General features: G+C 37.0%; 1 protein-coding gene and 1 pseudogene across 1 annotated transcript in view; one reads left to right on the forward strand and one right to left on the reverse strand.

The window, feature by feature from the left end:
* SYNPR (synaptoporin) overlaps positions 1–26,995 on the forward strand; it is a 359,907-nt gene that overhangs the window by 92,552 nt on the left and 240,360 nt on the right. The window lies entirely within an intron of this gene.
* Positions 4,148–4,588, reverse strand: LOC105943278 (60S ribosomal protein L27-like; annotated as a pseudogene).

Raw genomic sequence — 26,995 nt, forward strand, 5'->3', positions numbered from 1 at the left:
TCAATCAATGTATTTCCAGTTTAATAAAATATAGTTGGCAAAATTTATGTATAAAACAAATTGACAAAAATTTAAATCTTTCAATAATATATTAAAATATATAGCTGACAAATAAAATTTATGTATTTTGGTTGAACACCTGAACTTTTACAACTTGACGATTTAATAATATGCGCTGTGAAATGATTACCACAACCAAGATAAATAACACATCTACTACTTCACATAGTTACTTTCAGCAGCAAATTTCAAGCACACAGTACAGTATTGTTAATATTAGTCACCGTGATGCGCATTCCATTTTAAGAATTTAGTTGTCTTATAACTGAGAGTTTTTAAGCTTTGACTACCCTCTTCCCAGTTCCCTCACCCCTGGCCCCTGGGAGCTGCCAACCTTCTGACTCTACCATGTTTAGATTCCATATATAAGTGATATTGTTCAATCATCTGATGTATTTTACTATTCATAATGTCTTCCAAGTTTATCCATGTTATTTCAACTGTTAGAATTTTCTTCTTTTTAATGGACGGATAATGCCCCATTCTTTATAAAGTCATGTGTCATTAATGGTGACTTAATGGTCATTTGATCAATGATGGTGGTTCCAATAGGCAACACAACATAGCCTGGGTGTGTAGAAGACTATAACATCTGTTTGAATAATACATACTATTGCATTCTCATAACAAAAATCACCTAATGATACAATTCTCAGCCAAATGATGCATATCCTTGTAGACCACATTTATGTGTCCACTTATTTGTTGATGGACAGTTTTTTAAACCATATCTAGGCTATGTGAGTAATATTTTAATAAAGATAGTATCAACATATCTTAAAAATGCAATTTTAATTTTCTCTCTTTATTCATCCAGAAGTTAGATTGCTAAATCTTTGATATTTTAAATGTTTGATTTGTTGATAAATCTTTATACTTTATTAACATCAGACCAATTTACATAATTATCCATGGTACATAAGGAATTAATTTTTATCTACTCTCTCACCTACACTTGTTATTTTATCATTTTGTTGCTAGCCATATTAATAGGTATTGAGTGATAGTTCACTGGGGTTTTGATTTGTATTTTTGTGGTGACGAATGATATTCAGAATCTTTTTACATACCTGGTGGCTATATGTATATATTCTTGGAAAAATGACTATTTAGCTCCTTTGACCATTTTTCAAATCAGGTTATTTGTGATGTAGTGTTTTTTGAATTGTGTTTGTTTCTTTGTTTTCTTTGTTATTGAGTTAAAGAAGTTCCTTATATGTTTTGGATATTAACCCCTTATTAGATACACTTGCACATATTTTCTTTTTAGTAGATTAATTTTTATTATTTTATTATTTCTCTTGGTTTGCAGAGAAATAATGAAATAATATGCATTGTAGTATGATGTAGCCCCAGTTGCTTTTTTAATTTTTTGGTATCATTGCTAAAAAAGCAACCGCTATGAACAATATCAAGGAACTTCCCATGATATTTTCTTCTGTGATTTTAATTTTCATCTTAACACTTACCTCTAGGCTGGAGCAATAGCACAGCAGTAGGGTGTTCGCCTTTCACATGGCAGACCTGTATTCGATTCCTCCGCCCCTCTCGGAGAGCCCGGCAAGCTACCGAGAGTACCTCGCCAGCACAGCAGAGCCTGGCAAGCTACCTGTGGCGTATTTGATATGCCCAAACCAGTAACAATAAGTCTCACAATGAGAGACATTACTGGTGCCTGCTCGAGCAAATCGATGAGCAACAGGATGACAGTGAACACTTACCTCTAATACATTTGAATTAATTTTTTTGAGTAGTATAACGTAGAAGTCTAGTTTTATTTTCCCAACACTTACTGAAAATATGTTCCATTTCTTATTGTTTGTTTTTGTTGCTGTTGTTAAACATCAATTTGTATGATTTTATTTCTAAGATTTTGATTCAATTCCATTGGTATATGCCTATTTGCCTTCATTATCATACTGTTTGGTCATTAAAGTTTAGTAATATAGTAATATAACATCACACAGTATGATGTCTCCAGTTTTGTAATAAATATTTTAAGCTGATATTTATGGAATTCTTATTATAAGCTTGGGACTGGACTAAGTGCTTGAAATTGACTTATTGAAACAGAGCATCCTGTAAGGTAGGTGCTATCATCTTCTCTAAAGATGGAGAATTATATACAGTAACTTGTCCAGTAAATCATAGAAGTGTCATAGAATTTGGGTTCAGTTCCAGATTTTTATAGCTAGAATGGAAAGCTCAAAGTCTCTATCTCAACTTTTGGTTGTTAAGTCATTATTTGAGGGTTTGCCAAGGTATTTGTTGCTAGTTGAGCTTTCTATGTTATTCTTTTTGTTTATTGAGCTTAGTTTACTTCTATGCTATTTTCCAATCTAATTTTGTGTGCTCCTACTGCACTGTCAGTTTTGAGGAAGTTGGAGATGTCACATGGCTGCTTATGGGACCACGTGTTCCAGAAGCTCCAGAATGCACAGTACTAGACTAGTAAGTTTTTATGATGGTGGCTATGGCATGAGGATGTGTCTGCTGGGGCTTCCAGCAGTGCAAGAAAGGTAGCGGGAATTTGCCTTTCCCCGTTCTCAAAGACCTCAGTCTAAAGATCATTGTACCTGGAACTTTTGTTGGTTTGGTGTCTCTACAGAGATTATTCAAAAGTAGTGAAGTTGGGCTTCTGGTATGGTGGTGGCTGTGGAATGTGAATCCAACAGCCAGGGCTTCAGCAGGAGGGGAAGTCAGCTTGTTCCTACCTCAAGGGAGTTCTAGTATTTTTTTTTCAGTATTTTGAATATTTTGAATTTTTGCAGGTTAGCTGATGAGTTTACATGGCGGCAACTATGAAATGTGGGTGTGGCTGCTGTGGCATCCAGAAGTGTGCATGTGGGGGCGTGGTGGTGGGTGAGGGATTGGGGGAAGGTTTCCCACCAGTTTAGCAATAACTCACATCCTTCAGACCAACTAAGTCTGCCCACCAAAACTCTGAGAAGACCCCAGAATTTTCAGCCTGAAAAATAGAAGTACCTAGAATTTTTGTCAAACTGTCTTTCAAATGATTTGATAATGAAGGAAGCATTCTAGAGGTGAAAAGAGCAGACAATTTGATTTTTAAAAGGGTCAATTGGGAGCTGGAGTGATAGCACAGCAGGTTGGACGTTTGCCTTGCACGCGGCCAACCCGGGTTTGATTCCCAGCATCCCATACAGTCCCCTGAGCACCGCCAGGAGTAACCCCTGTGCATCGCCAGGTGTGACCCAAAAAGCAATAAAATTAAATAAAATAAAAGGGCCAATTTTCCCCATATATTACATATGCATTTTTATGAGTGAATAAAAGTTTGAGTGTAAACTTGTTTTATTAAAACTGTTCCTTAATTATTTTACTGTACTGATAAACTTATGCTAGTGTTTACTTCATATACACTTGATACTCTTCTTTAAATGAGTCTAAAAAGAAATGCAATTCATAAAACAGTATTATTATTACTTCTTAGCCTTTTGGATAAGATCAAGTGAAAACAGTATTATTAATGCAGTCCAGTGGTTTGAACGGGACAATTTCATGCTATTAATCAATATCACTGGTTCCTTTTTGTCCTTTCCACCATCTCTCTCCATTAAATTAATATTATGGAGTAATTAAGAAAATGCTAACACCAAGCTGATACATTGTCCTAAAATAAGAGATGTTGAAAATAATTTTTAAAGTAGTCATTTTTATATTGTGGTATTCAATTTTATGTAGTGTATTATTTAATATCATCTCTTGTTCTATTTATGTGTACATAATCATAGAATCACTGAGTTAAATGCTGGGAATTTTATGCAGATTAAAGAAATGGACATAAAGTCACTCAGTAAATATGAAATACTTATAATTTACCTTTGGTGTAAATAGACATAAACTCCAAATTTGGATAGAATATTAGAAGTATCCTTAGCTTTCCTTTCTGCTAATGCTACTTTCACCATTTTAGAAATCATCTATGGAATATTTTCAAGTGATGTAGTGGATTTACTCATAAGAACTGTGATTATATTGTTAACTTTCTTATGAGGCCAAGTAGAAGAAAATAGCCTACAGCAAATTTGGGAAAACATATATGTTGGCTATCAGCTCTTTTTTATTAGATTTTTAAATGATTGAAATATTTAAAACCACAGCTTCTAGAAGACCATTTGTTCCTGCCAGTCTGTATCTCTCCTTGAACTTGACCTTGGCCTTTCTCTGGGCATTGCGTTTAAGAGCTGGATCTCTGAAGAAATCTTTGTTGAGAATGGTTTTGTCCAAGGGAATGTCCACGGAGTAGCTTGTGGGCATGAGGTGATTATAGTTATAAACTTTCACAAAAGACTTGATCTTGGACCTTTTGGAAATTTTCTACTTGCCCATGGCAGCTGTCACTTTGCAGGGATAGTAGTCGATCCCAGCCATGGGAATTTGGCTGTAGGAGCGGTCTGAGGTGCCATCATCAATGATCAATGTTCTTCACGATGACCACTTTGCGTCCTGAGTGGCGTCTGGCCAGGACCAGCACCACCTTCCCAGGTTTCATGAACTTGCCCATTTCGACAGCAACCACTCAGGCCTACAGCTGGTTATCTACTCTTTTAATGATGAAGTCAGTTAACAACTCTTGAAAGACATTCATGTGTTAGTTACTCTAAATAGAAAACCAAATATGGCCTTAACCTCACGAACAAAAAGACTTATGTAGGCCATTTAAGCTGAGAATATTTGTTCTCCATTCTCGGTCAATATTCTCAATCTCTGTCAACAAAATATCCTTTCAATATTTTACTGGATAAATGCTAAGTTGTATCTTGAGAACTGTCAGTAGATAGAAGCTCATTCACTGTGTTTTATCTTTTCTGATACCTACTGGGTTTCTACAGTGCATCAATCAGGTCTATGATACATACTGATTTTGGTAGCATAGAACTAACATGTATAGCCTTCTACAACAGGAGGCTTTATTATTGCTGACTTTACAGACATCTCATATATGTACATATATGTATATATATATATATGTTATTGATATTTGTCTTATAGATAGGCATTGGGATCGAGGGCATGTATATATTAAGTGACCAAGTGGGATATAACCCTCTTTAATTTGGTCTTACAGCTTCTGCCTAAGCTAGAAAATCTTTTTGTTTTGCCCACTAAAGTAAAGAAATAAATTTCTTTTCCTCCGTTAGCGTCCATGTGTTCCATTGCTGCCTGCCATTTTAGAAAGTGCGGGGCAGTGCTGAGTTCTCGAGTAATGACAAGGTGTCTGCCTTCCTCGTTAACAAGCTTTGTTTGAATCATTTAGATGGCATTCTTAATGTTCCTGAGACCTGCTTTGTGTTTGTTTAATTATAATATAGTCTGGCACTTTGACATTTAATTTTCTTGTTTGGTTGTAATTATCTTCCATGAGAGTAAGAGCAGAGTTGGATTATATTTACTTCCTTTCTTGCTTTCTTTTTATTTTCCCCCCCTTAACATGCAAATCTGACTGTGACTCACTGTGCTCTGATGAAACTCCATTCGGGTGACTGATTTGGAATCAGCCTTAAAGTCTGTCGTACTGCAGCCAGCCTGTGTCAACCTGGTTGGAGCCCCAGGTTGATGGCACAGACTGCGGTGTGGTGCTGCCCTAGGTCAGCACATTAGGCAGTGCCAGTGGGATCACATGCGGCCTCTATATGCTGTAAATGCGCTCAGGGTCATCAAGAAACCTCAACAAGATAGTGGGGAACCTGCCAAGTGTCCTCTGAATTTTTTATAGATAATTAGGAGTTTTCAAAAACAAATAGCTTCATCCTCAAGAATCAGAGTTCTCTGGGGTCAAGTTATATTTGGCTGTCCTCTTAGACCCGTTATATGGGTCCATTCATTAATGATTGTACAGTATCTTAGAAAGTAAAACAAATATCTTCTACTCCCATACAGCATTTCTGATTCTATAATGGCCTGAATCCCTCATAACCCCACAAGAAAGGGCTTCTTATCATTTCCTATCATTTAGTTGTTTTCCGTTGCATACTACCTTTGTAGCATTCCCCATCAATGGGCTACCTTATATCTAATTATAGACTCCATATTTTTTCAATCACCATTTTAATGCAAAAAAGTATAATACAGCCAGGTTAGAACTCTATACACTTTAGAAGGGATAAAAAAAACAGATGTTTTTCTTATTTGTGGACTTCATCTCTTAATATTTATCATTCCATTGCTATGCTCAGCTAAATGGCATATTACCTATATCTTCCTCCATTAGTGTTTGCTTCACTCCACTGTTGTTTCAGGCTCCCCTTGGAACCAAGCCACCACTTTGGGGAGCTCAGTTTTATAAACCAAATTTTTCATGTGACTACGATTCAGCAACACAATTCTATTGGATTGACTTTATCCACATTAATCATCATCATCACTCCAGTCAACTAAGAACCCTTCCCAGCCAATTTTCAGCATTTGGAGAACTAGTAGAGTTCTTTAAGAGTGGGGGAAAAGTGTTTTAAGGCACTGGGTCAACAAGAAGAGAGGGAGCAGAAGGAAATATCTGCATAAGATGAGGCCTGTTGAGGGTCTTAACCTCTTGAGGTGAGAGGTCAGAAGGAGCTGTGGGGTATAAGAAGTCCAGGAAAGGGAAAGGTTTGAGGACATACTGCAGTGTATTAATGTTTGGTTTTCCAGAAAGCTGCCCCTGACTTGGAAACAGGTTATCCAGGAAATTTCTCAGAAAAGACTTGAATCCACACCTGGTAAATCAGAAAGAAGCAGGAAGATGAGTTTCTACTCTACAGTATGTATCCAGAAGGTCAACTTGTACAGAGTGCTGAAGATTAGATGAGATGTAAGAGCTGTCCTAGATGGGATGAGGGGTCGGGATCTGTGTGTTCATAATCACTCACTAGACAGCGACTGTTCCAGGAAGAGGCAGGAAGTGATTTAGTGGTAAGACAGCTTGCTTTGGCACTGGCCGTCACTTTAAGGGCTTATAGCTTAAATCAGTCTACTGGCATGCCTAGAAATTTGGGCAAAATATCCTTTATTCCTAAGGATATCTGGTGACAAAACAGAGCATCCACCACATTGTGAGTTTTGAAAATATTAATATTTTTATAAGACAAATGAAGTTGAAATTGACTTTTTAAACATATGTACGTTTTTTTGAATTTGCATTTAAAGTGTGACTGGGAAGAGACTGGGCTGCAGAGGTCCCAAGAAATTTCAAATTTATACCCAGACATTTAATATTAGATTCACAAAGCCACTGGTTGGTACCTGTTTATAGAAAATGAATCTGCATACATAGGGAAAAATGGTAAGAAGTTATTTTTATTATATTTTAATAAAACATCTATCTATTTATCTTGTCTTCAAAGTTAGATCTCTTTGACCTATAAGGAGATGCTGAATTTTGACTGTGTTTTAGGTTTTTACTTCTATCAAATTATGATAAACAAGAATAAGGGTAATAGTCACTTTGAAGTTGCTCCCAGGGAAATTGACTAAAAGAATAGTTTTTTGTTGTTGGTTTTAGGGCCACACTTGGCAGTGCTCTGGGATTACTTCTGTTCTGTACTCAGGGATCACTCCTAGTGGTGTTTGGGGGACCATGTGTGGTGCCAGGGATTGTATCTGGATCTGCAACATGCAAGGCAAGTGCCATACCCGCTGAACTATCTCTCCAGCCCAAGGAAATGTTTTATATAAACCCCTTGTACATAGTGCATTGTGATGGAATGCGAATTTTATCTCCATTTCAAAACAAATATTGCTTACTCCAAATTGTTTAATGCACATACCTTAAGTATTAAAAACAACTGCTGGGCATATTTAGGCACAGCGTGCCTAGTCAATTTGAAAAAGTCAAGATGTTGGGGCCGGAGCGATAGCACAGCGGGTAGGGCGTTTGCTTTGCATGAGGCCGACCCGGGTTCGATCCCTGGCATCCCATATGGTCCCCCAAGCACTGCCAGGAGTAATTCCTGAGTGCAAAACCAGGAGTAACCCCTGAACATCGCTGGGTGTGACCCAAAAAGCAAAAAAAAAAAAAAAAAGTCAAGATGTTTTTAGGTTAGTTTAATTCTCAGACAGGCATTCTCCAAAATGGCTGTTAGTGGTTTGGGACTTAACCTCTCTCATTTTAAGCACCAACCAGATAGAGCCTCTTTCTTAGTAATGGTTGCAGTCAACTTTGTATGATATATGCTCTTTGGCTCTCATTGGTTCTCTTGAGTCACATGCCAATTCCTGAACCAATCACTGTAGTTTGTTGGGATAAGGGACATAGTCTCTTTGAGCATGTGGTTATTATGTGTCCACCCTAAACCCAAGACCTTCCATCAGTTTCTTTGGATCTGAGTGGATTGATAATATGGTAGGAATGTGTCTGAATGGACACACCATGCTATCAAAAACCAAAAACGAATAAATGAATGAATGCCAGTCAGAAAAGAATAACAACAACAAAAAATACCCCATGATATCTTCTGCAGTTTCAGGCAGAAGTGACAATTCTGCCTCACCACTTCTAATCAGCAAGTTGTTTTCATTCTTTTCCCCTCAATGTTCTCATATATAAAAGAGAACTGGTAATTCTAACTTGGCAGGTTTGGTGTGAGGATGGTTGTTAATATGAACATTGAAGTGCTTTGGAACATAGGAGGTGCTCAATAATTAAGAGCTATCATTGTAATTAATAACAAGTACACTCGGGCATCCATATTAGCATTTCCACAAGTATTATCTCTTTTCCAATTAGGAACATCTGAAAGCCTTGAAATTGGACTGACTACTGATGACTTCTACTTTTCCATGGGAATTTTAGTATTGCTCTGGTACCAGGAAGAAAGAACACATGAGATATCCTTTCCACAAATTGAGAACAGAGAAATAGTATACTCACTCCAAAAATATTACAGAAGTGTATTTTGTAGCCTAATTCTGAATCTTGAAAGATTGAACCCAAGTAAATAGAATTCCATTCAGGTCTTTTTCTTAAGGGTACATTTAGCAAATCAGAGTAGCAGGAAAACATCTGTCAGATGGTACCCAGGTGGCTGTTAAATACATCAAAGGCAGGAAACTCAAGAGAGGATGAATAGTTATGAAATTCAACTGTGATGGGTTTTGATGTGGGTAACTGAAAGGTTACAGATAAATGAGATGGTATGCCTGAAAGAAAGGGATCTGAGCTGGGGACTAAAAAAGGATGTAGTGCCATTGCTCAGTGCTTCCTGAGGACATAGATCTCATCTGCCATTGTGGGAATACAATGCCAATAGCAATATCCAAGAAGGAAAAATAGAGCAGTCTTTTAGTCAAGCATACTTAGGCATGTATCCTTTTGTGTCAACTTAGTTGATGTTTCAATGCCTTGGATCTTAGATTTTTTTCATTCATACTCACCTTGCTAGTAATGTTCTGGATCCAGCATAATTGGCCTAATAAGATCTTTTAAACATGAACCTCTCCTTAAAAAAAAAATTGCCTCCCTTGTTAATCCCTCTGCTTGGAATACTCAACTCCATCTTTCCCACAGTTACTAGGTCCAACCTTTTTGTGGAAGTTTTTCCATTTTCCAGAATCTTTTTATGGCCCTGTAGCTCACTCTTTTTATTGTCTTCCAGATCCCTCTGTTCTCTTTTGCAGTTAATATTTTACATTCTGTACATCACTCAGAGATTGAACCCATAGATTTTCACATATAAACCAAAAGCTCTACCACTTAAACTACTTCTCTGACCCTCGGCTCTTTTTTGTGTGCTACTCTTAAACTGCTAGTCTCATGAGCACAGAATTCGAGCTAATACGCCTCCAGTTGGATGTCCAATGTCAAGGATAGTCTGGGTGTGCCAGGTTAAGGTCTCTGTATTTTTGAGTGGATTTATCTTCATAAGAACAAAATGCACTGGATTTTATTATAACCGAACTGCTTCTAACAATAAGCTTCTGGATTATAATTAGGTAAAAACATCAAGGAAGGATCTTTCTAAAATTTCTCTCTTCAGAGCTCTAGCTAAGTTTAAAGTGGTCTGATGGAGCCTTCTTCACTCTAAAGTAAAACTTGCATCACATGTCTTTGTGACTCTACATTTCATATGGGCATTTATTCTCATGGGTATATACATTTGATTCTGGTAGTGAGTCAGGAAACGGGCTCCACAAGCTATCACTTACCATCTCACTGGGACAAAAAAATCAGGTCTTTTTCTGAAACTAAAATTTTCTATCTTTTGAGGGCAGTAATAACAACAGAACAATTCACATCCACATCATGAGTACTTATTATGTTTTATGTTATGCTAAAGACAATAATGGGTGCTAACACCTATGAGCATTTATGTGCCCCTCTATTTACTTATTTTCTTGCTTACTTCTCATGAAAATTCTATAAGGTAGACTAAATTATTAACTTGCAAGCATCTGAGAAAAGTAATGCCAAGGAAGATTAAGAAGTTTGTCTATGATCACATAGAAAGTGGCCAAGCTGTGATATAAACCAATATGTGTTCAGAGTCTGTTTTCTTAACTTCTGTGTTAATCCTATTTAACTGATAAGGTAATGGGGGAAACTTGTAAAAGTAACTTTATTATTATGTGCCAAAATATCACATTAGTTAAATAATAGTGGCAAAATAATAATACAGTAATGCCCAATGCTCATCCTTTGGTTCTTGATGGCCCTGCCAATATATTGACTGATATTTCTTAGGCAAATCTGCTTAGTATGACATAAACTCAGCAGAGTTTCTTAAGGGTAAGAATCATATATCAACTCCCTTAACAATTCTATGACCTAACTAAAACATGTTATCAGTATTTAATATTTGTGTAATGATACATTTATCATGGAAAAAATAGAGCAACAATCAGTCCCAAAAACAACTTCACATTACCCTTTTCTTCAAGGTCTTGCGATAGTATAATGAAAGTTGACTATTAGATTACCTAATTCTAGTCAGAGGCAAGTTTTCACAAATGATGTTCTTTGTTTCAGACGTCTAATGTGAGAATCTCCAAATTACCATTTTTTCATACTGCATTTGACCAAAACAGTATTGTTCAAATACATAAAAGAACCCACCGAATTCAATCTATTCCTTATTCTTGAGGAATTAACATTATGTGTATATACATGCCTATTTATGTATCCTTGGAAATCTTTTCTTTAATGCATTTTCATGCATCATCAGGGAAGTAAAGTTGCATTCTTGTAAAGCTATTGTGAAAATCCAGGCAAATAATGGTAAAAATGTTTGGATAGCTGCAAAGTGTGGAACAAATGGGAAGTGGTATTCTAGCAATCATCCAAGGAAATAAGTCACATGTAAGGTACCTAATAGTTTGGCCACATTATCCAGTAAAAATAGAAACTCTCCTTTTCCTGACAGGTGGAAGTGAATTAGCTCTCCATTTCTTATTAGGAAGGTTGTCTGTCACATGGCAAGCAATACTTTCCCTTTACTAACTTTTATTTATATACATAATTTATGATGAGTTATGGGGACAACTATATCTCTATATTTGTTTCACTCTCTTTAGTTCTCACCTATGTTCTTTCCTGAACTACCAATATAAGGACTGTAGTGACTATATTGTAATTTTTCTGTACATGTTACTGCTTTTCTATACAATAAACAACTCTATAAAACTAAGTGGGGGCTATAGCATAAATAATATAATTCTTTATGCATTGTTTTTCAACTTGGCTTAAATCGTATTTACTAAATATATGTATAGGATACCTACTTGTTTTAAAAACACTGAAACGATTCATGAAAAAGTCATATGATATTAAATGGAATCAAATACAGCAAAATATACTTTACCATTTTTCCTCCTGGAGAATAGATGGGGTATTTATTTTTCTTTTTATATTTTACAAGTAAGACTAAAATAAGCAATCTTTTACATGTCTCTTTTGAACATATGTGAATTTTTTAGATTAATAAATATTAATGATCTAATTTCAATTATTGAGTTATGTAGTTATGCCTAAAACTCACATTAATTAAATAAATAATAAAGGCAAATTAATAATTCAGTTTGTCCAGTGCTAGTCTTTTGACTCTTGATGGCCATGTGAATTGACTGATTTTGTACTATGTAGTATAGAGATCTACAAAGGGACTAACCATGTTAATTTTACACTATTCTGTAATTTTAAGATGACTAATTTCCCACATAATCATAAAATTATGGTCAAACTGCATGCTTGCTAGCTCAATGATTAACAAATTACATTTCATTGTCTCTGATGTAGAAATTACATTTCACTGTCTCTGTCTCTGAATAGAAACTTTTTTATTCAGAGCCTTTGTTTTTGAAAAATTATATTGATTTGTAAAAGTTCTCCACACATTATTCCAACTGCATTTTGTCATATGTATACATACATATTTTACCAATATTTCATAAGCATGTGTATTTTAATAATTATTTAAAAGTTTATTTAAATAAAGTTTTGATTTTGTAGCACAGATACTTTTAATCTTTCATGTCTCAATACATATTTCTTTTAGGAGATATTAGATCAGGATCAGTTCCCTTGCTATACCCCACAATGATACACATTATAATACCTTTACTATATACTTTTCCTTATTATATACTTTTTATTATATGCTTTTTATTGTATACATCTTATATACTTTTCTTTATTATACAGCAGGCATATTGATAGTTAATTTTTGCCTAATCATTAATTTTGTATGTTACCCACAAATAATAGGAATATATGTAAATATATTAATTGGAATATAATTTTCCCTGGGCTGGAGCGATACCACAGCGGTTGGGCATTCGCCTTTCATGAGGCCGACCCGTGTTTGATTCCTCCGCCCCTCTCAGAGAGCCCGGCAAGCTACCGAGAGTATGGAGCCTGCACAGCAGAGCCTGGCAAGCTACCCGTGCGTACTGGATATGCCAAAAACAGTAACAATAAGTCTCTCAATGAGAGACGTTACTGATGCCCGCTCGAACAAATCGATGAGCAATGGGATGACAGTGACAGTGACAGTGTTTGTTTATTTTGGAATTTTAGGCAACAACCGGTGATTCTCAGAGCTGACTTCTGACTCTGTGCTTAGGAAGCACTCCTAGCAGAACTCAAGGGAACCATACACAGTGTCAGCGATCAAACCTGACTTGGAAGCTTTCTAAGCAAGTGGTCCGCCTGCTGCAATATCTCTCTAGCCTTAGGATTGCTTCTAATTTTAGAAAATGTTTTTTCCAAGACCACAGCACTAATACATAGTAAGTCACTGTCACTGTCACTGTTGTCCCGTTGTTCATCGATTTGCTTGAGCGGGCACCAAGTAACATCTCCATCGTGAGACTTGTTGTTACTGTTTTTGGCTTATCGAATATGCCACGGGAAGCTTGCCAGGTGGGCAGGATACTCTCGGTAGCTTGCCAGGCTCTCCAAGAGGGGTGAAGGTATCGTGCCCAGGTCGGCTGCATGCAAGGCAAACGCCCTACCTGCTGTGCTATGGCTCCAGTCCACATAGCAAGTAAAAGAACAAATACTTAACAATTGAATGAGCTTGGAAATAAGGCAAACCTCAATCTGAATCTTCCCTCTTTATCTGTCCTACCTCTGTAATCTTGAACATGTCTCTCAAACTTCTTTTAGCATATTTCCCTGCCTGTATATATTTTGCAATTTTAGTTTTGGTTTGTCTTTAAAAAAATTCAATGTTGAGAGGAGAAGGACAGGGAAGAAATTGGGAGGGGATGTCAGAAGAGGCTGATGGGAATTAACAGGGGCGTGGAAAGGGACTTTCAGGGTTGTGGAGGAGTGGCATAGCTGTATGTCAAAATCACAGTCTACAATACTGAAACCAGGAGATCTGAACCACACCAAAACTTAAAAATGTGCCTGTCAAGGAGGCAGGCTGGGGGATGGGAGGAAATTTAGCGACATTGGTAGAAAGAAGTTGACACTAATGGTGGGACTAGTGCTGGACCATTGTATACCTGAAACTCAACTATGAATAACTTTGTAAATCATGGTGTCTTAGTAAAAATATTTTTTTAATTAGTAAAAACAAAAACGTTGATGTTGGGATATAGCGTTCATTTTCTTCATTCTCTCTCAGTATTTGATATCAATTATACCTGATTTTAACTGTCCAGAAGATTATTAGATAAAAACTAGAAATCTGTGGGCTAGTGAAATAAACAGGTGTAGTTCCTGAGGAAGTAAATTGAGACTTCAAATGTGCCTAATGTTTTTAATTCTTGCTTTCTAAAATTTTGGCAATTGCATCCACATTTTTTTTCCCTTAACATAGCAAAATTTCCTACTTTAAAACAAAACATTTTCAACCTTTCTGGATCAAGGGAGCCATTTAGCATTCTTCCAAAGAGAAAATGTTCCTTATATTTCCCCGGGCAGTCAGTGTGTTAGATTGCTATGGGCCACATTGCCAAGATTATAACCAAAAAAAGCCGAAACACCAAGTCTCATTCTGTATAAAATTTCAACTCTCAGAGAATAGAAATATGTTCAAAGAAGCAAAAAATGCCCTAAGTAATCATGCTTTAAAGAATATTTGTTTTTACCAAAAGCTATACTAACCACTAATGCAATTCTAAGTACCACGATCAGATAAAAGTTTCACTTTATCTCATATTTATGTGGCAAAATGTATAAACTAAAATGTTTGATATTTTATTTTACAAAATAATAAATAAAATCTTATTTTAATTACTGAAATAAAAATATTCAAAACAAATAAATGGTTGCATCCATTAAGATTTGGATCTATGAGGTTATGCAACCATGTGAAAAGCAGTGTTCTATTATAATCTACACATGGTGGGTAATAATAGGTTTAAAAGTGCTGAATTGTGTTTTGCTTCAGGGATTGACCACTGATTACCAAACAGTTGTGAGGGGTAAATCATGCTTCATGCTGGTTTCTGGCTGTAGTTTTCATGTCATTCTGAGAGTTGTTAGATGGCCATTCTTCTTTACCTCAGTCACAAGATTATTGGAGATGATGTTACCAAAGGCAATTTGCATATTGCTCCTTGACACCAATTAATTATTTTATTTCAAAAAATATGCCATTGTAGAAATAACCCTCTTTATGACTCTTAGTGTGTGTGAATTTCTCCTAGTGTTTTTCCAGAAGGGTGGAACATTTTCAGTGCTGCTGGCAAAATATGTGCAGCAATTAGAATAACAATAAAAAAACAGCTAGCTTCTGTTTGTGGGATGGTTGTTGTATGCCAGGCATCATGCTAAGCACTTTACACATATTATCTTATCTGAAACTCCCAACCACTCTAGGTGGTAGGTATCTTGATTACACCAAATTCAGTGGAAATAATGAAATTCAAAGATTCAGAGAGGATAAGGAAGAGGCCCAAATCCACCCAATTCATCAGTGTATCTCTCCATTGCATGTAGGGAAATAAATGCATTAACTAGCAATAACAGATAACAAGCGTACTAAATATGATATGTTTATGCATTGTATTAATTTATATTATGTGATGCATGTAGCTTTATCGCTATGACATTACTGCATTAGGTATTTTTGGTACTTCAACTTTTTTCCATTTTTATTATTTAATGTGTGCAAAATCATGCTTAGAATTAAAATGGTAATTGTAAAAATGAACATTTTTCTCCCTTATGGCATCAATTATTAAAGTCCTAGAAATGCATTGCATCTTTGAAAGCTCAGTTCTCTTTTTATTTAACCTCCAGTTATCTAAATTACCTTGGCTCTTATTAAGATTAAATAAGTGAAGACAATGCATTTAGAATATCTCCTTGCTCAAAATAAGTAGCCTAGTAAGGTTAGCTAGTCCTAATAATAACCACAGCAGCATAACTACCAGTCAAAGTGGGACTTGTGCCTAGAGAAGATCAGCTGTGACTAGTTTTACCCTTTCTTTGGGCGTGATTATTCCTACCTACTTGAACAGCCCCTTGAATGACGTCAGCTCCACAGTTAATTCTGAAGCTGGCATACCATCTAGATGAAAGGATTCTCTAATTGCCATTCAGTTCAGTAATTTATCATATCAAAAAGCTCCTCAAGCTTTTTCTTCCAAGAAAAGCTATTAGTCTTAAAATAAAATTTCAAGAGTTACCTTTCTGACAAAACAAGTTTTATAGAAGTGAAAACTCGGCAGGAATGATAAAACTCCATGGGCAAGTCAATATCCCATTCATTTCTAGGGAGAGAAAGAGAGAGAAAAGTTTTCAATCACTCCTTCCCAAGCAATCCTAAATAAGTATCCCTTTTAGAAACAATATTAGTTTTGGTATTCCTTCTTTTTTTCACAACATCTTCAGTTCTCATATTAACAGCCTCCTTTCTTTTTTTTTCTTTTTGGGTCACACCCAGTGTGATCAGGGGTTACTCCTGATTTTGCACTCGGGAATTACTCCTGGCAGTGCTTGGGAGAACATATGGGATGCTGGGGATCGAACCCTGGTCGGCTGCGTGCAAGGCAAATGCCCTACCCTCTGTACTATCCCTCTTGCCCCCCAACCTCCTTTTTTCTTAGCACACCAAGAACACTCATCAATCAGTCCGTGAGCTGTCAGTTTCAAAAGATATGTGGTAATGGTGGAAGGGGGGAGCAATGCCCTCTCAATAGCTCAGGAATCATTCATACTCAAAATCCAACAGAAAAATAAGCAGGGGCCAGAAAGATAGTACCAAGGCTAAGGCATTTGCCTTGCACGAGGTCAAGCACAATGTGACGTGGCCCTGGAGGCCCTGTTACACCACTGGGATAGCCTGGGTAATCCTCTCACACTGCAGATCCTGAGAAGCACCACATTGTGTGGATGGAGTAACCTCATACCTCAGGCTTTCACAGTGAACTCTGGGCATTGAATAGCTGGCCCACTTGACCTAGAATGGCCTACCACTTGGAAACACCACCCCCAAACAAACAAATAAGCAAAGAGTAAAACTTAAATATTTTATATCTGCACTCTATTTCATGCCATAATTCACTATTTATGATCTCAGAATCTCTCTAGTACTTTAATTAGGGGAACGGCCTGACCACACTTAAGGAAACTGATGTTGTATCTAATAGATTTTAGAAAGCTCACCAAAAGGGAGGGATGGAGGCAGGCAATAGGACAATGGTGGAGGGAAGAGGATTCTCTGAAGTGGAGGGTCTAATACTGGAATTTTTAAAGCATGAAGTCCTACTATAACAATATTGTAAGACATGGTACCTAAAATAAACTTTTAAAAATTTAAATAGAAAGGGAAAAAAATTAAAGTAACCTATTGCATGACAAAATTTATTTGAGTGATCTTGATATTATTTACTAAGATCTGGGTTCAACCACCTAAACTTGCTCCAGAATTACTAATCTGGAAAATGAGAGATCTGATTTAAATGGGTAGTTTTTAATTCATTGTACTCTTAAGAATATTACCTGTTAAGTCCATACAAAACAGAAATCAAGGTTAGGGATTTTGCTCAGCAGTAAAGTACATGTCTTACATATGTAAATTCTTGGATTCAGTCCCTAGTCCCACAATAAATAAGCACACAGAAATTAAGCTAACCCAGTAAAAATAGAAAAGAACCTAGATGTACAAATTGTTAATCTCAGAATTTGCTTCTCTTAATTGAACGTACAGTAATTATCTCATGTTCTCATCAGTGTCTAAGCCCAGTGCAGTAAAGGCTGGTGCACTTGACATAGAAATTATCAGTGTGATGATAATACAATGTTCAACTACAAAGCACTGTGGAACACACAACAGAGAGACCTAAACAATCCAATGATATGAAGTAGAGATTTCTAGGGAAAAAATGGTCTCAAATCTGAGATACAGTACAGTGGAGAGGGCATTTGTTTTGCATGTGGCTGACCTGGGTTTCATCCCTGGCACTCCGTATGTCCCTCAAGCCCACCATGTGTGTCTCTAAGCACAGACAAGGACCGAGTCCTGAGTACCACCAGAGATGGCCCAAAAGCAAAACCAAAACTAAATGGCTTCAAATATGAGACCAGACCTCAAGTATGAGACCAGAAAAACTTGGACAAGAGAAGAAAACAAATATGTAATATATAAATGCAGAGATAATATGTTATGTTTATTTATCTTTATAGTCCCTTTATGAATTGGGCACATTTGTCGGGTAACAGCTTTATTTAACAAAGGGTGGATACTGCTGGTGGGAATGCCTACTGGTCCAGTCCCTTTGGAAAACAATATGGACGATTCTCAAAAAATGAGAAATTGAGCTCCCATTTGACCCAGCAATACCACTGCTGGGAATATATCCCAGAAAAGCAAAAAAGTGTAGTCGAAATGACATCTGGCACTGTTTACAATAGCCAGAATCTGGAAAAAACCCGAGTGCCGAGAACAGATGACTGGTTAAAGAAACTTTGGTACATATATACAATGGAATACTATGTTATGTTAGAGAAGATAAAGTCATGAACTTTGCATATAAGTGGATCAACATGGAAAGTATCATGCTAAGTGAAATGAGCCAGAAAGAGAGGAACAGACATAGAAAGATTGCACTCATCTGTGGAATATAAAATGGCAGAGTAGGAGACTAATACCCAAGAATAGTAGTATATAAAATACCAGGAGGTTGGCTCCATGGCTTGGAAGCTAGCCTCACACACTGGGGGAAAGTCATCCCAGATAGAGAAGCACCAAGTAAAATGTGATTGGAAATCCCGAGCAGGGAGGGAGATGCACGCTGAAAGTAGACTAGAGACTGAACGTGATGGCCACTCAATACCCCTATTGCAATCCACAACACCCAAAAGGAGAGAGAGAGAACTAATTGGAATGCTCTGCCACAGAGGCAGAGCGTGGTGGGGGGGATGGGATAGGGGGGTGGGAGGGATACTGGGTTCATAAGTGGTGGAGAATGAACACTGGTGGAGGGATGGACTCTCGAACATTGCATGAGGGAAAAAACAAACACGAAAATGTGTGAATCTGTAACTGTACCCTCACTGTGACTCACCAATTAAAAAATAAATAAATTATAAAAAAAGGTGGATACTCAGAGGCTAGGTTAGCATCCTCAAGGTTTTAACTCTCATTAGAGCACTTACGGAGAGCTATTTATTATATATAAAACTAAATAGTTTAGTATCAGAGCCCCCCCACACACACTCCCCCACAACCATATTAGCAAAGAAAAGAGAGAGGAGTAGCTTAGCTAAAGTCCCAGAAATGAGAGAACATGATGCCAGTCAGCTGGAAGGGCTCCAGGAATATTATGTAGAGATCAAAGAAAAGGGTAGCAAGTGATAAACTATGTCAGATGAGAAGGAGCTGAACAAGAACATATCTTCAAAGTACGATGAATTATAAAACTCTGGAAGTCATTCTTTCATGGACTTATATTGGAGACTGACATTAGCAATTCCATAGGCCAATGAAAAGATTTGACGTCTCATGACTCATCCAATTTAATAGCTGGAATATTTAGAAAGGTGTTCTGTTAACTGTCTTACCTCCAACCACCATTTATAGGGAGAACAAAAACACAGCCCAGGTGTTTAGCATCCTGGTTTGTTTTATTTTTTGAAGAAAATGCAACAAGAGCATTCATTTTTACCCAGGAATAGATGGTTTGTCCAGCTGTAGATGCTGTAGAAAGGAAGCTGAATGTTAATTAGATGTCAACAGTAATTATGGTGATTATGTTTTTTGAATAGCTATTGGGAATAGCTGGATCCACATCTAGAATGTGATGTGAATGACATTTTAATAGTTTTTAGAAGAAAAGGAGAGCAGCCTGTTACTAAGGAAATTACAGTGAATAGAATTATAGTAAAATAGATTTCTTAACAAAGAATTATAACAATGATAATAGTTACACATGCAGTATATAGTGTATGTTAAAGGAAGTTTTTGAGTCAGGATTCCTTAAAACTATTATCTTAAATTATTTGTCTCAAGGTTTCACTGGAGTGTTTCAAGCTATCTTTCTGATTTTCCATAGAACTGGGTCAGATCAGTTTTTATAAACCTATCGTTTTAATGATATTTTAATTACATGCTTTTTATCTACTACTGGGATTCTGGTACTGCAATAACTTGTATTATTATCTACTTCATAAGACATTTTTATTGAATCAATTTATTTAAAATTAAAGTCATGATTTAGAATATTAATATGTAAGGCAGATATTTCTCTTTTTTTGTATCGGAGTTCTCTTTAGAAGGATCTCTTCTTTTTTATATAAAGTATAAAAAAGTCACTTGACTCCTTAAAATAGAGTATCTGCTTTGTGTATTTCTTTGATTCATTTAAAATTCATATGAAAATTACTACCTCATGTAAATCTTGTGGACAAGATAAAATTTATCTGCCCTTTCAAAATGCATTTTAAAAAATCTTCAGGATAGTTGTTGCAATATTCATTGTAATCACAAATTACAAGCCAGTGGTATATGTGAACAAGTAGCATATACTTAGTCATTTGTTCAGTCAATATTAGTCAAATACCTGCTGTGTGTACATGAGATGAATACATCTCTTGTCATCGTGTATACTTATCTAAATCATTATTTGGTAACATTCTAAAGTAAAAGGATACCTTAGTGTGAGTGGCTCTCTATCTCAGTTACCACAACCTGAGTAATTTCAATTCTTCTGCTCACCCAGTTAAGAAATGTGACTGACATAAAATGACAAGCAAGATAGACTTCAATTGTGTCTATAACCTTCTATGGGAGGTCTTCAGAATTCAGTGGGTAGGAAGTAAACAGCAATGAATAAAGCAAATACACAAATTTCACAGAGTACATAAAAAATAAGCAACACAAGTTCAGGAGACTTTCATAGAAGAAATATTCAAGTATTCTGTCATTCTATAGTAGGGTCTATCATTCTATAGAAAGTGTTCTATCATTCTATACTAAATGCAGAGTTATGGCAAGAGTGCATGGTAAGCAAAGAGCTCAGAACTCTCATTCAAGAAAGCAAACAGAATTCTATATGGCCAGATCATAAAGAATAATAGTAATTATGTTTAGTGTTGATGTACAAATATATGTAATGGAATTCAGATAAATTAAAGATCATGGACCATATTAAAGTAGAGCGTATTTCATAATCATAGTTTGGAAATTAAAAAAAAAGAGCAGAGAAACAAAAACAAACCCTTGAACTTTGCAAAACTGAGTTTACCAGGAGAGGAGGAGGGGTAGATTGAAAGGGTGAAAGAGGTCCAAAGAATAATTATGAAAGGGATATTATACTGTATTTGAATAATGGGCATGATGGGGTAACATACATTAAAAATGTGTGAAAGTATCCCTAGAACACATGCAATCTTGCAAAGAAATATTATCTCAATTTTTTAAAGAATGCATATTTACCTCTCAAAAACAGAGAAAAAAAACTAGAACAAGAGGGAAGCAGATAAGTTTTGAGCAAGAAAGGATTATTCTTTTGGGGGGGGGTTCACAGTCGGTGATGCACAGGGATTACTCCTGGATTTGCACTCAGGAATTATTCCTGGTGGTGCTCGGGGGACCATATGGGATGCTGGGAATCGAACCTGGGTCGGCCACATGCAAGGCAAACACCCTATGTGCTTTACTATCACTCCAGCCCTGAAACAGGATTATTCTCTAATAAAACAAAGAACTGGGGAATCCTGATTTGCAGCTTAAAAAGGGAAATTGATCCAATTTTTTGTTTTGCATCTTGATATTTTATCACATAATGACATTTGCCTTTGTTTCAGTGAGATAGTTATGCAACATAATTATTAACTATACATAACAGATTAACAATAATTTCAGTTAATATTCATCTCTACATGTAAATTACAATATTTTTTATTGTGATCATAACTTTTTAAGGTTCATGTTAGTACTTGGCTGGTGGTTGTGATGTCATAATGTATTTTTTTTGGAGGGGGGTTTGGGGAGGTGACACCCAGTGATGTTCAGGGGTTACTCCTGGGTCTCATTTAGGAATTATTCCTGGCAGTGCTCGAGAGACTATATGGGATGCTGGGGCTCACATCAGGGTCTGCCTTATGCAAGGCAAATGCCCTACTACCCACGGTGCTATTGCTCCCACCCTGTCATAACATATTTTCATGAGACATAAAATTGCACCACTGAAACATGTGTAACAGTAAACTAGTATTATTAAATAAAAAATTAAAATAGAATTTTAAAAAGAAAAGATGACTCAGGTGGTCGGGTAGGGCATAGTTTGGAGAGACCAAGATTGACAGCAGGATGACTATTCAGGAAAATACTTAGTGACTATGGGTAGGACTTTGGGTGGCTTGTGCTGGGATAGAAAAGAGTAAATGGACCGCCGAGATGTGATCCCGGGGGCCGCACGCGTGTGCGGCCTCTCCGCAGCTGCACAAGCATGAATCCAGACCCAGCAAAACCTCTTTCAGCATGGGCAACTCCTCGCAGAATGTCTCCAGCCTGAGAACTAAACCTCGGCCCCGTGCCCGCCCAGGAGGGGAAAGGTATTTCTCTCTCTCGCCTCTTTCTCTCCGGGGATGAAGGGTGCGGTGTCCGCCATATTAAGATGACCACAGATTGGGTTTTCAAGCCAGCAATGCTCCAATATCTGGAAGAAATCTCCCTGGACTTAGTGTTAACGTACAGAAATTCAAAACCACGCGGACGCTATTGCGGTCGTGTGACCTTATTTGTCTTCACAGTAGGTCTGAATCTAGTGGGGTACTCCTAACAACAATAGTGAGGTATGTGTTGAAATATTGAATGTAACCAAAGTAAACAGAATGTAAAATGAAATTTATCAGTTACAAGGTAGGGGGTGGGGGGGCGGGATGGGAGGTGTACTGTGTGGGTTTTTTTTTTTTTGGTGGTGGTATATGGGCACTGGTGAAGGGATGGTTGTTTCAGCATTGTATAACTGAGACCTAAGCCTGAAAGCATTGTAATCTTCCACACGGTGATTCAATAAAATAAAATTTTCATTTAAAAAAAAGAGTAAATGTATTTGAAATGAACAGTAAGTAATAAAATCCACAAAACTTTGTTTACTGTCGCTTGAGAACATTTCAATATGGTGGCTTCAATAATAATAAAAATAATAACAATAAAAATAATATTCTGCAGTAGTTGTTCATGCTACCCCTGACACTTGACCAACATCTTATTTAATCTTCACAACATGAATTCAATAGAGTAATTCTATTATTTTGTCTTACATAAAGAAAACTGTGAATCAGAGAAATTGAATTTCTTGTTTAGCATCTCCCTGTGGGTAGTATGGCAGAGAAAGGATTTGGAACACTGGCAGTTTGAGCCCAGAACCCATGTTCTCACTGGAAATGAATTTTGGAGAAAAATAATTTTTTAAAAAATTTCAAAACCATGAGATTATGTTGCTTTAGTGGATGTTTTTTCTTTTTTTAAATGTAGGAGTACTGCTATTTATTCAGCAACTGATTAAGCTGATTCAATTGGGGCATGAGCTCTACATTACTATTTTTAACATTTTTTAATTTTTTTTTTAATAGTTTATTTTTAATTAGTGAGTCAACGTGAGGGTACAGTTACAGATTTATACATTTTTGTGCTCATGTTTCTCCCTTACAAAGTTTGATAACCCATCCCTTCACCAGTGCCCATTCTCCACCACCAGTAAACCCAACATCCCACCCCCCCTTCTCAGTCCCGTCTCCCCCCACCCCACACTGCCACTATGGCAGGGTATTCCCTTTTGTTCTCTCTCTCTGGTTAGGTGTTGTGGTTTGCAATAAAGGTGTTGAGTGGCCATTGCGTTCAGTCTCTAGTCTATATTTGGCCCGCATCATCTTTCCCCCACATGACCAACAACCACATTTTACTTGCTGTTCCCTTCACTGAGTTGCCCAGAATGAGAGAACAGCCTCCAAGCCATGGTGACAACCTCCTGGTACTTATTTCTACTATTCTTGGGTGTTCGTCTTATAGTCTATTATTCTATATTCCACAGATGAGTGCAATCTTTCTATGTCTGTCTCTCTCTTTCTGACTCATTTCACTTAGCATGATACTTTCCATGTAGATCCACTTATATGTAAAAGTCATGACCTCATTTTTTCTAACAGCTGCATAGTATTCCATTGTATATATGTACCAGAGTTTCTTCAACCAGTCATCTGTTCTAGGGCACTCTGGTTTTTTCCAGATTCTGGCTATTGTAAACAGTGCTGCGGTGAACATATAAGTGCATATGTCACTTCGACTATACTTTTTGGCTTTTCCGGGATATATTCCCAGCAGTGGTATTGCTGGGTCAAATGGGAGCTCAACCTCAAGTTTTTTGAGAATCGTCCATACTGTTTTCCAAAAGGGCTGAACTAGCCGGCATTCCCACCAGCAGTGTAGAAGGGTCCCTTTCTCCCCACATCCTCTCCAACAGCGGTTGCTTTTGTTCTTTTGGATGTGTGCTAGCCTCTGTGGTGTGAGGTGGTATCTCATGGTTGTTTTGATCTGCATCTCTCTGATGATTAGTGATGTAGAGCACTTTTTCATGTGTCTTTTGGCCATTCGTATCTCTTCCTTGGTAAAGTTTCTGTTCATTTCTTCGCCCCATTTTTTGATGGGGTTGGATGTTTTCTTCTTGTAGAGTTCAACCAGTGCTTTATATACCCTTGATATCAACCCCTTATCTGATGGGTATTGTGTAAATATCCTTTCCCATTCTGTGGATAGTCTTTGTATTCTGGTCGCTGTTTCTTTTGCGGTGCAGAAGCTTTTTAGTTTAATGTAGTCCCATTTGTTGATCTCTGTTTTTACTAGATTGCTTAGTTCCGTGTCATCTTTGAAGATACCTTTATCTTCAATATCCTGGAGGGTTTTGCCTACCTTGTCTTCAATGTACCTTATGGTTTGTGGTCTGATGTTGAGGTCTTTAATCCATTTTGATCTGACTTTTGTGCATGGTGACAGATCGAGTTCTAAGCCCATTTTTTTGCATGTGGTTGTCCAGTTGTGCCAGCACCATTTGTTAAAGAGACTTTCCTTGCTCCACTTCACATCTCTTGCACCTTTATCAAAGATTAGATGATCATACATTTGAGGTTGTGTGTGGGGATATTCCACCCTGTTCCATTGGTCTGCAGTTCTGCTTTTGTTCCAGTACCATGCTGTTTTAATTGTTACCGCTTTGTAGTAGAGCAATAGCCATCAGGCAAGAAAAAGATATTAAGGGGATTCAGATTGGAAAGGAAGAAATCAAGCTCTCACTATTCGCAGACGATATGATACTATACCTAGAGAAACCTAAAAGCTCTAGTAAGAAACTCTTAGAAACAATTGACCTATACAGTAAAGTCGCAGGCTATAAAATCAATACCCAAAAATCCATGGCCTTCCTATATGCAAACAATGAGACAGAGGAAAGGGACATGAAAAAAGCAATCCCATTCACAATTGTGCCCCAGAAAATCAAATACCTTGGAATCAGCTTAACGAAAGAAGTAAAGGACCTCTACAAAGAAAACTATAAAACGCTACTTCATGAAATAAAAGAGGACATGAGGAAATGGAAAAATATCCCCTGCTCATGGATAGGGAGAATAAACATTGTCAAAATGGCAATACTCCCCAAAGCATTATACAGATTTAACGCGATCCCTATGGGGATACCCATGGCATTCTTCAAAGAAGCGGAGCAAGCAATCCTGAAATTTATATGGAACAATAAACGCCCACGGATAGCTAAAACAATTCTTGGGAAAAAGATGATGGGAGGCATCACCCTTCCCAACCTTAAACTCTACTACAAAGCGGTAACAATTAAAACATTTTTTAATTGAATATCTGTGACATGCACCATTACAAAGCTGTTCATAATTGGGTTTCAGTCATACAATAATCCAGCACCATCCTTCCACCAGTGTACATTTCCCACCAACAATGTCCCCTATTTCCTTCCCACCATTCTCCTACACCCGGCCCCCTACCCCCAGCCTCCCTCTATGGGAGGCACTTTCCTTCTTATTGAGTGGAACTTTTAACCACCAATATCCTGTGTACATGTCAGAACAAATATCCTTGAGTTTGCAATGAGATGTGTTCTTTCCACTTTAGTGAAAAGTGGCTGTTTAGGTTAATAAAAAGAAAAATAAAGAAATGAAATAAGTAACAGTGTAAACATGGGCTAGGTGTCTTTGTGCTTTATTGGGTTCGTGAGGTAATATTATTTTTTGTCTTCTAAAATCTTCATGAAGTAGATGTAACTATTCCAATAGATGGATTTGGAACTTGATATTGAGAGTGACTTAGTTTACGCCCAAGGTCTTTGTGTTGAGACAGGGCACAGACTTGTCTGATTTTGATTCTTTTCAAAAGCTCACTACTACCTCTTAAAGAAAAATAAAGCATGGAGATGTGCAAATTAGGCAGGTATTTGAGTAGAAGGTTGGAAAGAAGACTTTAGTGAATGTAGAATTTAAAAGAATTTGAAACTGGGCAGTTATACAAACAAGATTCACTACAATAGCAAAAGTCTCTTATCACAATCTTGCATGAATGCTTACTGAGAGAAAAGTGTGCTCTCTTCACATTAGTGATCCACACAAAAGTCCACAACAATTAAAAATGAGAGCCAGAAATGCATACAAGTTCCAGTCTAGATATTGTTATGCTGGTCGAAGTGATTTGGTGCCCTCTGAATTATCACAGATTGATCTGGATTGAATAAATTAGATTCTGGCACACCTCTGAACTTTCTTGGAATAAAGTAATACCTGGGACTCACAATTTTCCTTTCCTAGATCCAGGATCTTATAATTGGAGAGAGGATTGAAAACATCTAACAGAAGAGAGAACACATGCAGTTTAAGTGATTTATTTACCTAATGTCCATGTGTATCTGGTGGTAAATGCTACACAGAGCAATTTTTATTGCCTCTTGGCTTTCCATGGAGAAATCACATGCACAATTTAGAACTGTGGCACTAATGAACCATTGCAGCATAGGCTGGAATGACATA

Source organism: Sorex araneus, chromosome 4 (assembly GCF_027595985.1).
Source record: "Sorex araneus isolate mSorAra2 chromosome 4, mSorAra2.pri, whole genome shotgun sequence".
NCBI lineage: Eukaryota > Metazoa > Chordata > Mammalia > Eulipotyphla > Soricidae > Sorex > Sorex araneus.